Below are 15,413 nucleotides of genomic sequence, written 5' to 3'. Positions count from 1 at the left end.
TCACAAGCAACCATTGGGGACTAACACAATCATTTACATGTAATACACCTTTAAGAGGGTGGTACTAACACATGCTTGGCTACCAGATGAGCCACACACACAGATAAATGGGGAGTTAGACTATTCCAAGGTGTTCTGGCAGACCCGCACACTTTATGCTTTTTAAGATAGGCAGCACTACATAGGAGTACAATTATATGTATTCATATAATCAATGTAAATGCCCATGGTTGAATTTTTTCGCTTTTTCACTTCCTCATGATACTGGTTACTATGCTCTGCCCTATTCTTCTCATATTTGCAGCACACACACGTATTTTACACAAGAATCCAATTGCTTCAATAAATGTTTGAAATGCCAATTTGTGAATTTCTTGTGCCTTCCTTTGGGCATGCCTGAGTTAGCAACAAAAGGTTAGAACTCCACATTTTATTGGGGTGAGTCGGTGTCATCGTATTCTGAGGTTGCAGACACCATCTGGTATCTTGTAAAATTTAGAGGGCCAGATAGTGCACTGTGAGCTAGCCAGAACTAGGTCAACATATTCTGATGGTTTGAGTGGACTCAATCCCCCATATTTTTGATGCTTATTGTGACCAAACACAGTCTTACTAAATTAGTAGGAACCGTGCGACACTGCCCAGTGGTGGAACAAGGTCTCCAACCCATGGGTGAACCTGGAAAGCTAGACATTTCTGAAAAGTAGACAAAATTCCAAATTCACCAAGGGGTCATTTATGCATGTCACACCTGTTTTTCGCAAAGAATAATGTAATATCCTGTTTTGTCCATCAGATCCTTCTGGTTCCTGGAATGTATAGGGCCTGATTCACAAAGGTAACTTACACTTTTAAGTTATTTACATTTATAGTAAGTTCACTACTTGTTGTTTATTCACAATATCTGAGTGTAATTACTACCAAAACAACAGTACTAACCCCAGCACCACTCATGGCCATCAACTGATACTGTAGCACCCTGCCATAGCAAATCCTGGAAATATTGAGTGGAAATAAAACCGCACAGAAAATCATGTTAAATTACAATATTTTAAATAGTTAAAAATATAAATGAATATAATGTAATGCAAAAATTGAAATGTTTGCATATTTATTCTTTAATTATACAATATTTTAATGCCATATTTGGAATTTAAAACATAAGATGTAAAAATGAATCTAACATTTTTTTATTTCAATAAACTTATGATAATTGGCATACACATAATATACTAAAATCATGCAACAATACTCTAAAAGCGAAAGCCAGTGGTAAATCCCCAATCGGCTATTATCTCACACTGCCTCCCCACAATACAATATTTGCAAAGTTTGTTTGCTTTTCATTGCACTCGGAGCACAATCAAAATCACACAGCAATCGGGTATTGATAACATTTATAAATACTGAATCACAATTCCTATGATCCTACTCCAAAAGTACATATATAACATAATTTATACAAATATTTATTTAGCATTATATGAATACTATTAATATTTTAGATGTATTACTACAAATATATATATATACATATATTTTTTCATATTCATACATCTACAATGTTTTTAAATATGATGTAAAATACATATTTTTATAAACCCTTTTAATGCGTATGACTTCCTCCCTAGTGCGTGTGTCAGCCATTGGCTTTGCACCAGAGGCTTTCATTCTTTTTGAGACAGCTTGGGAAGAGCATTCTAAGAAGCCTGAGTGGTTCTCTTTCAAATTTGTAATGATGATATGCCACAGGGTGTACTGATGTCTTTACTCCTGAAAGTGAAAGTAAAATGAGACGTTTTATTAGGTGCCGGCTGAGCTAGGTTGTAAAATCCACAGCTGCCCACCTTGCCAAAAAAGTTCCGTTTTGAGTGGAAAAATTTGATATCCATGTTAGATTTAGGTCATTTCTTGTTGCGGGTACTAGGCCTACCCACACAAGTCTGGTACCATTTTTATTTGGAGACTTAAGGGAATGCTGGCTGGAAGGAAGTTTGCAGCTCCCCACAGATTCCAGACATTTCCATCACATAAATGTGAGGGAAAAGTGCTTGTTTTTTGTCAAAACTTGAGGTTTGCAAGGGATTCTAAGAAAAAAAACTGGTGTGAGCAACACAAGTCACCCCACCCTGAATTAATTCAGGTGTCTAGTTTTAAATGTTTGGTAGCTTTCCCTACGAGCTGGCTGAGCTAGGGCCTAAAATCCACAACTACCCACCTTGTGAAAAAAAGTTTCATTTTTGATTGGAAAAATGTGATGTGTCCGGACTAAGTTTTTTGGTACCATTTTTATTTAATGACATGTGGGAAGCATAGAATAGTAGACCATTTGTTATTACCAATTGTTTCACTCCATTTACGCCTACCAAATGTAAGCCTGCGTGTGAGAAAGAAGACATTTTGAAAAACACCCTCTAAATGATATGCTTTTAGGGGTGCCCACAAATCCAGAGAGGTACAAATAGCTGCTACTCCTAAACTCTAAACCTTGTGCTCATTTCAGAAATCCATAGGTTTCTTTGATACCTATTTTTCACTTTAAATATTGCATCATATGAATTGGTCTATACAATTGTACGGTGCAGTTCATCTGTTTGGTCTGGGCACCTTGATTTCTAGGTGAAACTACAAACACTACATAACCCCACAACCAGAAGGGTCTAGCAGACGTAATAACATACTGCTTTTGTAAATCGCCCATTATTACAAATAGTTACAAATGAAAACAATGTCCCAAATGGCCGTTTCTTCCTACTCATTTTCAATATTTCTTTATTTCAACAGTTAGGTACTTTGTGAAAGCCTGGAGGGATCTACACATGTTATCCCCTTTTAAATTCAGAATTCTGACTACTTTTGAGAAATCTCTAGCTTTCCTGGATCACTTATATATTTTGCACAAGTTACTATCACAAACTGGAAGTGGGGTGAGAGCCCAAAAACAGACTACCTCTTTGAAAAATGCCAAAATTGTGGTAAGAAATTATGTTTTTTGTTCAGCCCTGCATGTTCTAAAGGCTGGAAAGATGTCAACTTTAGCACAGCACACCGTTTGTAGATGCTTTTTGTAGGAAATAAAATAGACACTTTTCTCCAGGGCACTTTTTAAATATTTTTCCTAAAAAAACTCTAAATGTAATTGTATTTTGCCTATTTTCTCGGTCCCCTTCAGAGGAATCGACAAACCTTCAGTACCTTTAGAATCTCCAGGATGTTGCAAAAAAAAGGATGCAAATGTGGCATGGATTACTTATATGTAAAAAAGGTTATGAAGCTCTCAGCATGAGCTACCCCCAATAGCCAAAAACGGCTCAGCACTGAGGGGAATGGGGGGAGGCACAGTAGTTAATGGGTTAAATATGTCACACTATATAGATATATTTATATAAATACAAAGACATATACATATGTGTTTATGTAGAAATATGTTTGTGTATAGTATTTAATATTAGTAGAATATATGTAATTTACATTATGTGAAATGTATATATTAAAATATTTAACATTAACAAGTTTAAACTCTATATTAGAAAATCTATTTGTCTATTTTTGGATGATATTAGTGTCAACTTTATCTTTTTTCAATATTTTTGTACTTAGCATTATAAGTATATGAGCATTGTATTGTGGTAAACCATATTTGTGACACAATACTTTAGTAAACGATATTGTCTCAGTGATCCTGAATGAAAAACTTGACAAACTTTCAGCGATGATTGGTTGCCTCGCTGAAATAGAAAGCAAAATAGAAGAAGGTATAGTCAACCTAGAGGGCACTGTACAAAAAGATTCAACACAAGACATGATTCGGAGGTTTTGAAAAAAAGTGTGAAGATTTCAAAAACTGTTCTAGAAGAGGAAATATCAGAATTGTTGGGATCCTGGAATGTATGTAAGGGCTGCAGAAATAGCCAAGAGGTAATAATGTTATCATCTCTTTCGTTCTAATGCTATCATCCCTTGGGCTCCAGAATTCCTCAAAAACATTTACTAGAAGAAGAAAAATCAACCCTCCCCACTCCTTAACATTTGCAAGAACACTTTGCAAAGGAACCACTCGACACAAAAATGCAGGCCTGCCAAAGAATGTTACCATTTTTCTCAAGACTACTTAATTAAGAAAAAAGTATTTCCGGCAAGCATGGGAGTAAAGACACTTCACTATGCCTTCTGGATTTTCCTCTGTACTCTTCCCTAACTTGTAGTACATTACAAAATGACAATGAAATGAAATAATAATACTCCAAGTGGAGTACAAAAATGTAGCCAGTCCAGTGTTGCTCTGTCCACTTTAAAGGTGTTATGGAAAGGATCATTTCAAATTCTACATGAACTATATGAAGCACTGTACTTGTTGGCAACTATTCAAGAGCCATGCCTTTGACTGACCTGTGGTAAATATTTGATTTACCGTCCTAATTTCTATGCAGGTAAGTACTTAAACAAAAATAACTCAATCGGAAAGAAAGACGCAGAGTCCGTGGTGTTAGAGTTCTTAGGGGTTTTATTCCTTAAAAAGGAATGGTTCTGGTACCGGATATCGGGTTCCTGCCACCACTGGGGTGCAGGAAGGGATAGAGCATACTTTATTGACATTTCGTTACTTTTATACTTAATATACACAATAGAAGTCAATGCAGAAGGCGTAACAGCTGAGAGAAACAAGATAAGAATTCACGCGTGTTAGCAATACGTAATCAGAAGGCGTGAACTAAGGCGTGCACAGAGGTGTGTTCTAGAAACGTCACATGTAAGTGTCAGAAGTGGGTGGCTCTATGACAGAATAGTGCAGAGTCAGCAGGAATCGGTAGCTAGGATGCGCGCGCAGCTGCATGACGTGTGATTGACGTAAAGTTGGAGGGTGCAGGGGACTTGACATTTACACTAGAGGAAAGAGACAGAAGTCTGGCATGTCAGATCAACTCGTTCCTATATCATATCCGGTATCTGATGTTTGGGAACCATATTATCTAGAAGGAAAAGGTCTCTCGGACAGAGGCTATTCTATACTGACTGTGAGTGCGTGTATAAGCGTCTAGGTGTCTGCATGAGATGCGAGGGGGCATGGGCCTACCATGGTAACAGAGACTATGAATTACTTGGACGGAGACAGTGAGGCCGGGCCCTTTGCTCTGCAGCTGGAAGGATGTTTACTTAAACTAGTAGGCAGGAATGTATTTTTGAGGAGCGGAACAGATAATTCGAAGGTTGAATACTGTCTTGGCAGGCAACAGGCTGAGCTAAGCGCCGTGAGCCGCGCAGGGAGTAAGGCAGAGGTCACGGGTACAGAGGCCGGCCCAGGCTGAGGCATTTCAGAGTCTGAAGGCAGGAAAAGGCTCGATGGCAGAATTCAGGGCCTACTTCGCCTGGGCTGGAAAACGTGTAAAGTACACCACAAAAAGACGTTGGCAAGGCATACTTAGAAACGGGATATTCAACCCATTCAGGGTGGATCTGAAAGAGGACATGTTAACGTTGGACGCAAATGTGTTTGCGTCTTCATAGCTGGCACAGGAGGGAAGTTACATGCACTTTAAGTTCGTACATGGAGACGGTGGGGTACACGTTAGGGAACATTTCTTGACCATAAAATTTATATTTCCTCAGACCTAATGACTACTTGGCGAATCATTATGACATTTGATTAATTAACCTTTCTTTTCTCAAAATATATAATTAATTGGGTGTAGAAATGTTAGTATAAGGAAATATCTTGATACATAATGGCCTCGCTTTCTACCACAGAAAAAAGATGGTACTCTCCTTCAATGGAATAAATAATGAGCAAAAAGGCAAAGCCATCGTAGCATATGTGGAAGAGAAAAAAGTCAGTATGTATCAGTTACAAGAGACCCCCCTTCCACGAGCAGTGAAATTACCAGTGTCAGATGGTTCATGAGTGCAAGAAGTTCTTTTTTTTCTAATGGTACTGCAAAAAGTAGAGGAGTAGCTATATTGGCAAAATTAGAATACCTATATTGGAATCATATCACTATGAGGCGGTTTTCACTTTGTTCACATGGTTCCTTGACAAAGGCTTTTTTTGACAAAAAACACGAAACTAAATGGGAGGGTTGCTGGGATCTCATCACGTCTACTCGTGACAGAAAACTATTTCACCAATTTAGGGTTGGAACTTTGCCTTTACATTCTTTCACCTCTAAATGGCGTTCGGAAAATTCTAGTGATTGTCGCTTCTGTCCCGATGTTAAAGAAACAGTGACCCATCTCTTTTTTGTTTGTCAAGCATATACTGCACCCAGAAAAAAATGGCTTAAACCTATATGTGCCAATTTGGGTACAAGATCTTGCCAAGAGGCCTTCAAAATTTTAAAGTTTTCTACTGAAGGTCCAATAGTGGTTGGAACTGCTAAATTCTTAGGATGGGCATGGGTGCCTAGATGCAAACATGTGAAACCAATGTAAATTCTTATGTGTTTGATTCATAACATCATGTGAACTTATTAATTTATAGAACAATTGAACGTGATTTATATTTCGTATACCTTTGTAAATTGAAGCCGATTTTATCTTATTATATCTTATAATGAATTTGTTGTGGACAGATTTTAAGGGTTTTTACAACTTATTTATTATCAAATTATTGTAGTTTCCAGGTGTCAAATGTATATTTTCTATGCTTGTATTATTAATAAGCTGGCTGTTGTTATTTGCACATTGTATATTTAGGCTAACTTTTATGGTTTTTAAAAAAAACGAAATAAAGTTTATAAACTGAAACTGAATACCCATAGTAAAAAAAAAAGATTTAGCAAAATGGTGGTTTACAGAATTAATCAGGAAAACCAAGAAGCCAACATTCACTATCGATGTTAACAGCCATAATGTAGCTTGCATTGAGACTATATGACTATCCCAACCCAGTTACTTTAAGGTAACTTCAACTTAAAATTAACCTGGGTAGAAAAACAAGGTTGACTTGAGGTTTAAACAAGAACATCACTACATGTAAACCCAGATTTCCTAAAGATCTAGAGAAGCTAAAAACTATCTTTAATCAATTTATGGAGAAGCCTCAAACTCTGAAAGCCAGGGTTTTCATATTACAGTCATTAAACAATGCTCTGATATCCTTATAGATATGTTTGCTAATTAATTCATAATGGGTATATTGACTGTTCACAGACAATGTAAAATGTCCTAAAGATTTTAGAAATAGCAGCCACTATGATGGCTTGGACGGCCTTTAAGACTCTTCTTAGGACCCTGGTGATTTCAGAACAAACTAGAAACTATGAAACATGTATTGGCAAAAAACTCCTTCTCCTGAGTTTGGCAAATGATTAGTGATGCTGGATTCCCATGGGGGCCGTTTGCATCAGTGAGAGGGATTTAAATATTGCGTAGGTTACCAAATTTACAACTTAATATGTATCAGACCACAAGATAGCATGAAAACATTGCAAACACAAAAATTAAAAGTTTCATTCATTTATTTAAATAATTTAAAAATAATAACACATTATTTCATAAAAACAATCTTGTGCACATTCGACTTGCTGTTAGTCAGCTTTAAAAAAACTCAAAAAAAAAATGCTGTTTAAGCATTGTTACACAAGTCTACATATACATCATATTTATTATACAAAAGGAACAAACTGTCGACACGGCGTTTCGGTGCCTCAAATAATCTTGCACCTTCTTCAGGACTTGTTCATTTAAATCATATCTATAAAAAACATATCACAATGCATTTCATTAGGTCCAATATTTAATCTAACAATTGCACATTGATTCATTAACATATTAGCTAGTCTCCTAATATTTGGAAACCACACCATTTTGTAATCCGGATCTATTTCCTGCGTCCTCTGTATTACTAAGTTCCCACACCTTAGTATTACTGAGAGGGAAGACCTAACTAGCGGGGTATATTTTTATCGCTAGGATGCGGTGTCATCAATTTACTTTTATCAGACACAAGTGGGCTGTATATAAAGGTAAATAAGGGCCGTCAGATTTTCTTCCCTTCTTTATTATAGAGTCCCACCCTCAGGTACCTCTGTGTTCTTACCCAGGTTTGTGTTTTCTTCCTGGCACTACCTTCTCGGTCTTTTGAGCAGGTTCTCTTCCGCTCTTATGTTCTCCTAAGGAAGTTTTGTTTGCATTCCTCTTTCTTATTCTAGGAGAAAAAGCACCTTATTTTTAGTTACCCTGTTTCTTTGGGCTCTTTTCACCATTTTGACATAATATAATCATATTTTTTACCTTACATGTCATTTTCGTTGGTACTGCACCCGGGTTGATTAAAAAATGGACCAACTTCAATCCTATAAAAACAGAAAAAACATCTCTTTTTGTAAGGAGTTGCCTTTTTACCACCTTACTATGGTTATTCTCCACTGTCTCATAGCCTTCTCTCCCTGTTTGTCTTAAAAGAAAGAGCTTACCGGTCCTATTTTCTTGGTGTCTTAAAGGGTTGGAAGGACGCCTCTGGGAGATACCCGTCGCTGTCTCACCACTTTGTCTACAAGATAATTTATGTTTTAGACTCTCTGGGCTTTAGTTCCCTTTTAATTATCCTTACCCGCTGTCCTAAAGATCTTACCTTCTTAGCAAAAAGACCTGCTTTAAACTTGATTTCATCCTTCTTTTTTCTTTAGTGTGAAATCAAGGGTCACTCCATTGGGCTTTTATAAATTGGCTGCCAACTCTAGAAAAGCAACAAACAGTATCTAAATTTACTGTTGAAGTAGTGCTATATACCTGCTGCCTAATGTCAATTTTAGGTAACAAACCCCTCTCTTTCTTACTTGTTTAGGGTAGCTGAGCTGCGTGGCGTTCTCCTCCTTCCCGGGCTGTTAGATAATGATTTCCTCTCTCAGTGTGTCTGGTATAAGTACTCTCACTAATTGGCTAATTTCTCGCACCTGGTCGCCCTGTTGAGCTCTAGCCGTGTGTACCTAGGAGTTTGATGTCCTTAGCGTGGTCGCCATCTTGTAACAGGTTAAGTACCCTTTCTTTATATTGGTGAATCATCTATTTGTTATTTATTGGGCTAACTTTCGATCATATCTCATTGGTCATTATTTATCGTACTATTTATTTTTCATTAGGACTCTGATGTGAGAAAAGGAAGATATGTGCAGTCCTTTCTTCGAATTCACACTATTGTTTGTTTTGCACTCGGCGCGAGTGCGTCAATTTGTATTGGCCTCTTGGTTGCTCTATTGTGGACATTCTAATTCAATTCCTCATTTTGTTCACCATTTCTGTGCCTTCAATCTTGTTCACCATTTATATGCCTTTATTCCTGATGTTAAGAGTCTGCCGGACCTTTTAAGCGGCCGCCATTTTGAGTTGGGCAATTGTCGTATTGTTTATGTAGTATGCTTTGCAGTATTTTTTATTGTTAACATCTACCATTAAGGTATCATTAATCCTCCTGATGTTTCAAAGGGCAAGTATCTTACATGTTATTTCTCTTTTGTAAATTGAATGATAGAAGGAAATTTACTACTTTATTAAAAAGGAATTTACTACTTTATTAAAACTTAATTTAATACTCAATTATCCTATGTATTATTCTTCCTTTATTTCTAGAGGACAATTGAAAGGAATTTTATCTCTATTGCTATCAACGGGAATTTCATATTCAATTGTCCTACCTTTGATGATAGATCCTAAGTAAAATTTTATACCATATTGTTACAATCTTTATTCTATCATGTTACCCCCTTCTGCTGTCAGTTCACTCTTGCTAGCTTGCACACCCACTGTTTTGCTGTCTGTTTCGTGTATGCTTTAGTATTGGAACTAATTTACTTCTTTGTCTCTATTTTTCCCAAAGACATTCTTATATGTTCAGACATGAGGGTATCAGTATTACAGGATTATTGAGAATGGACTTCACTGGTAGTATCATGTTCTCTTCCCCTCTACTCTACCCGTCATTTAGTTTTTAGACTCTGCATTATAGGATTCTCTCCCATTCCTCTTCATTATTCAGTCCTGTTTTGTAAGTGCTGAACCTGGACATGTAATATTGTTCCCTTTTCTTACGTTTTTTGGTTAGGTCTCCACCTCTTCTGTTCAGACTAACAACTTCTAGAATGCACCATCTCAGGTCATCAACCTGGTGGCCCTTTTCAATCCAATGCGTCACCAGCGGGGCTGTTGCCTTCTTTGTGCGGATGGCTGACTTGTGCTCATTTATCCTCACTCTTATTTCACTTTGTGTTTCACCTATATATGCCATTTCGCACGGGCATTTAATCATATAGATGCCATTTTGAGTTCTACAATTGAAGAGGGCTTTGTGGGTGTGTATTATGCTTCCATAGTTTATGTTGGGGCCTGGTATTATTAGAGGGCAGTTTCTGCAATTACCGCAGGCAAAGTTGCTCATTGGTGTCATGCCATCTATGGTCCTAATCGAGTTTCTTTTGCTCTTATTTGGGTAAGTTTGAACCAAGCAGTTTCTAACTGTTCTGTTCCTTCTGAAGGCGAAAATACGTTTGGGCATAGGGACTTCACCGGGTTCGTTGATTAGTTTCCAATTTCTGTTAATGCAGTTTTTTAATTTATTGGAAATGCAGGAAAAGTTAGTCACAAAAACAATGGGTTTGACATGATTTTCTTGTTTGGTTTTGGGTTCAAATAAGCTTTCCCTATTGTAATACTTGGCACGTTTGTAAGCTTTCTTTACCATTGCTTTAGGGTACCCTCTTTCTAGGAATTTCTTAGTTAAGGTCTTTGCATGTTTGTCATATTCTTTTTTTGTTGTGCAGTTGCTCCGCACTCTTAAAAATTGTCCAAATGGTATATTATTTTTTTGGGCAGCTGGATGATGGCTTGTGAAATGGAGCATGGTGTTGCGATCTGATGGTTTTGTAAATAGCTCCACCGCAAGGAAGCCCGCCACGTTTTTTATTTTGATATCCAAGAAATCACATGCCTCATTACTGTATGAAGAGGTTAATTTTAAATTCTCATCTCCTAAGTTGAGCCAAGTGATGAATTCTATCAGGTCTCCTTCATTTCCTTGCCAGATGAAAAATATATCATCTATAAATCGGGACCATTTTGAGATGTTTTCATAAAAGGGCGCTAATGAATTGAATATATGTTTGTTTTCAAAGTCTGCCACGTACAGGCATGCCAGGCTAGGAGCACAGGTAGCCCCCATGCTGGTCCCTTTTGTTTGCCTATACATGTTTTCTTTGAATAGAAAAATATTGTTCTTAAGAAGCAGCTCTACACATTCTATAATAAATATTGAGTGTTCTGATAATTCCTTGTCCTCATTTCCAAACATTTTTTTAATCACCTTTATGGTGTCATTTTGAGGAATATTTGTGTAGAGCGCTTCTATGTCAAGCATTACTAACCATTGAGTGCAGGGATTAAACTCGGTATGTTCCACCTTACTTATCATGTCGGTGGTGTCTTTTATTTATGCTGGTTGCTCTGTAACTAATGTTTGTATAAACTTGTCCACATATTAACTTAGGGGTTCAGTCAGAGAGTTGATACTTGAAACTATCGGCCGCATGGGCGGATCGTTGATGTTCTTATGTACCTTCGGCAACCCGTAGATTGCCGGGATAGTTGGCGTTTCATTGTTAAGAAAATTATACTCTTCGTGATTGATTACTCCATCCTCCATGGCCAGGAGGAGTAGGCTCTTAATATGTCACCCTAAATCTTGCCACTCTTGCATGTTAGATTTTACATAGTGGTTTGGGTTGGATAGAAGGACGGACCTGATAATTCTCGCCTCGGTGCCTATTCTAATCATAGAGTCCCACTCTGCAACTCTGGGCAATAGCTTGCTTAATCTCCACAACGGCCCCCACAACGCTAAAGATGCCTGGCCTCCACCCTGGGGGTGCCCAGGAGTGGACACCTCACAGGGAAAGCCAGGACGTGTTCCACAGCGGTATTCGTACAAGCGCCTTGAGACCCTTGTGGGTGAGCAGTGCGCTATACAAGTATCCATTTACATTCAATTTACATTTTAGATTCATTCTCCTGTTAAAGTCTGTGGTTGCTAGTACAACTATACTACCCCCCTTGTCTCCTGGTTTAATGGTAATCTCCTCACATTCTTCAAGACTTCTAAGGGCCTTCTTCTCTTCCGTTGTGAGATTATTCTTTACCCACATCCTTTGGTCTAGTATATCTTCCAATCCCCTCGTTATCACCTTTTCAAAGGTTCCCACATTTTTATTCACCATTGAACTCAAATTAAAATTATTTGAATAAATGAATGAAACTTTTAATTTTTGTGTATGCTATGTTTTCATGCTATCTTGTGGTCTGATACATATTAAGTTGTAAATTTGGTAACCTACGCAATATTTAAATCCCTCTCACTGATGCAAAAGACCCCCATGGGAATCCAGCATCACTAATCATTTGCCAAACTCAGGAGAAGGAGTTTTTTGTTTTCATAAGATTGTTGACCCAATCCTTTTCCTGTCAAAAGGCTAGCTCCCTCTTTATCTTTTGATAAACATGTATTGGCTGCAGCTGTTGACATCATAGTGCAATACTTGAATTTGGGGTTTGCTTCTGTGGGAAGTTTTTGTAGAATAGAAACAATTTAGAATATGAATAAAGAGCATAGAAAAACGAAATTACTTTGTCTTTGTGGATATATATATATAGACTTGGAATAAGAACTGAATATAACATTCCCCCTTTGTTTAGATGTTTCGAAACAGAATGACATCAAAGAGTTCTGATGTACTTAAGGGTATTACTTCCATCCTTTTCTCTGTTGCCCATCATTTTTTTTCAAATAACCACGGAACAGTGAAAAATTCTGCATTTAATATTACATAAAACCGTACTCAGGGAAAATGGTAAATAATTCCAGCCTTTTATCTGTCGTTTATCTTGGACACTTAGGAGAATCCATACTCCATTTCACAGTCCAGTGACTGATATCCCCTATGTTTAAGGCTCGAAGGCACATGGCAAAATTCAGTTCATGATTGTCCCTTGCTGAGCAACTTTCTACTGAGGAATTGCATAGTTGTAAAAAAGACCATGGGCAAATAAAATGAACACAAATAGGAAAATAGCCAGGAAAAAGGCAAGATGATATAACAATTGTATCGTTCATGTGAACGTTTGTAGCAAGAACACTGACTGCATAACACTGGAAATACGAATAGACTCCAACCTCACTTGAATGGAGAAAGTATATAATGCTTCGGAAGCAATTGCTCTAGAAGTAAAAGGATGTGAGATACAAATGAAAAACATTTGGGAATCATGGGAAAAGGACACTCAATTGTAGGACTAGCTCTTGCACTTTGTTAGTTTAATCGCTTTCTTATCACTTAATACATATACAGCATTAAATGATGTATCAGATTGTAAACCCAGTATTAGCTTTGCAGTTGCACACAAATAACATGAATGATACAGATTTGGACATTATCAGTCATGAATTGGATGCTGAATGAAGAAAGTGTATAAAGACAATGTTATCTAAGAGTCAGAGATTACTATATTTCTTTTTTTCTTAATTAATATTTTATAATTGTGTACTGTACCATACTCAGAAAAGAAAAAAAGTGCCTTATCATGAACATATACATTTTACCTGAAACTGTTTGACTGTTCCCAAGCCAACACCACACAAAGTACTAGAGCAACAGACCTGTAAGACATGCGATGACTGCTTTGGGATCCTCCACTTTGCCAGTTTGCCTCCCAAATTAGCCCACTTTGCTCCATTAAAGGATGCCATAAAACCCAAAAAACATACATATAAACTTTATTTCTTTAGACCACAACTCTCTGCCTATATTGCCCGGAGAACACATGGTGATAGTTGCCAGGCCAGCAAGTTCACCTTTTTTCTCAGAGGTGATTGGAGAATAGACTCTGTAAGAGGGGAAATTCCTCCATATGATAAGCAAGACTATACTGTGAATAGTAGGCAGGCCCAAAAGTTAGGGTCATAGTTAAACAAAAAAAGTCACCCTGGTTTCTCAAGGCCTTTGTTCTTCTCATAGGGCAGGAGGGGAGGACCTTTGGCTTCGATAGACGACAAGCGAATAAAGGGGATCCCAAGGTAAGAGTCTTTGCCTTGTGCCTTGCAAAGTTTGGGGGAAGGTTAGCTTTTTTGTGTAGGAATGGCAACTTATTTCTCAAGACCTCTGGGTGTTGCAAACAGTAAAGGGGTTTCACAAATATTTGTATGCCCCATCTTTTAAGAGCAGGATACTGCTTCAAATGCAGTTCTTCCTGGTAGAGGTGAACCTAATCTCTCTGGAAGCACAGGAACTCCTCCTAAAGGGAGATATAGATATCTGTCACAGAAAAATGGAGGGCTTTAACAAAAATACATTATTGGTGCAAAAGAAGAACAAAAGGTTCAGGTCTGTGATACATTTGTGGGACCTCAATCAGTTTGTGTTTTACAAACACCTCAGAATGGAAACATTAATCTACAAATGGTACATTCTTCTTAGGGGGTCCTGGATGATAGTTATTGAATCATTCCTATACTTTGTGGTCACTGAAAATATCATCAATTCCTTCAGCACTGGAGAATATGCAAATTCAGGTCCCTACTCCTTGGTCTGTTCTCAACTGATTGGTGCTTTACCAAGCTGCTGAAGTCACTGGCAGTGTTTCTCAGGCCCAGGGGCATTCGTATGGTGGTCTATCTGGATGACATACTCTTGTTGGGTCTTTTAAAAGATCTCCGGGTAAGGCAGATTTAGGAAGCAGTGAAATAAACCCAAAAACGGGGTTTCATAATAAATGCGGAGAAATCAGATCTGGTAACATAAGAAAGTTATTTAATTTAGGCTACTTAGTAGACTCAGACAAAGGAGTGTTCATGCTTCCAGAGATCAAGCTGAAAGTTATCGAAAAGGAGTTTAGGGATCCTTTCAAATGCCCTCTGATTTCCATCAGGAACATAGCAGGTGAGGTAGATATTCTACCCTCTACAATACAATCAATGTTGCCTGATCCATTTCATTACGGAGCATCGCAAAAGGTTAAAAAAAGGCATTTACAAAGAGGACTTCTTTATTCTGAGATGATCCCTTTGGACAAAGAAGCAAAGGAGGTAATAGAATGGTAGTAAGGCCTTGTTGACCCTTGAATGGTTGCACCATCTTCCCTAAGTACTCATATCTAGTCTTAGAATCATATGCCATTTGATGGGGATGGGACACGAGGTGTGACATCTTTTGGACTACAGGGGTTAGGGATGGAGAAAGAGTCATTAATGCACATACATTATTTAGAGCTTCTTGTAATCACCTTTGCTATGCAAAGCCCGGTGAAAATAGACTAACATGGACAGTGTTCCTTCACATGGACAATCTGACAGTAGCCACATATATATAAACAAGTTAAGGGCCACAAGATCAAGGCTACTGGCAGAGCTAGCCATGTTTCTGTGGGAGTTTTGTCTC

Source organism: Lissotriton vulgaris, chromosome 12 (assembly GCF_964263255.1).
Source record: "Lissotriton vulgaris chromosome 12, aLisVul1.2, whole genome shotgun sequence".
Taxonomy (NCBI): Eukaryota; Metazoa; Chordata; class Amphibia; order Caudata; family Salamandridae; genus Lissotriton; species Lissotriton vulgaris.
The sequence above is the reverse complement of the archived record's forward strand: the minus strand, read 5'-3'. Positions refer to the sequence as shown.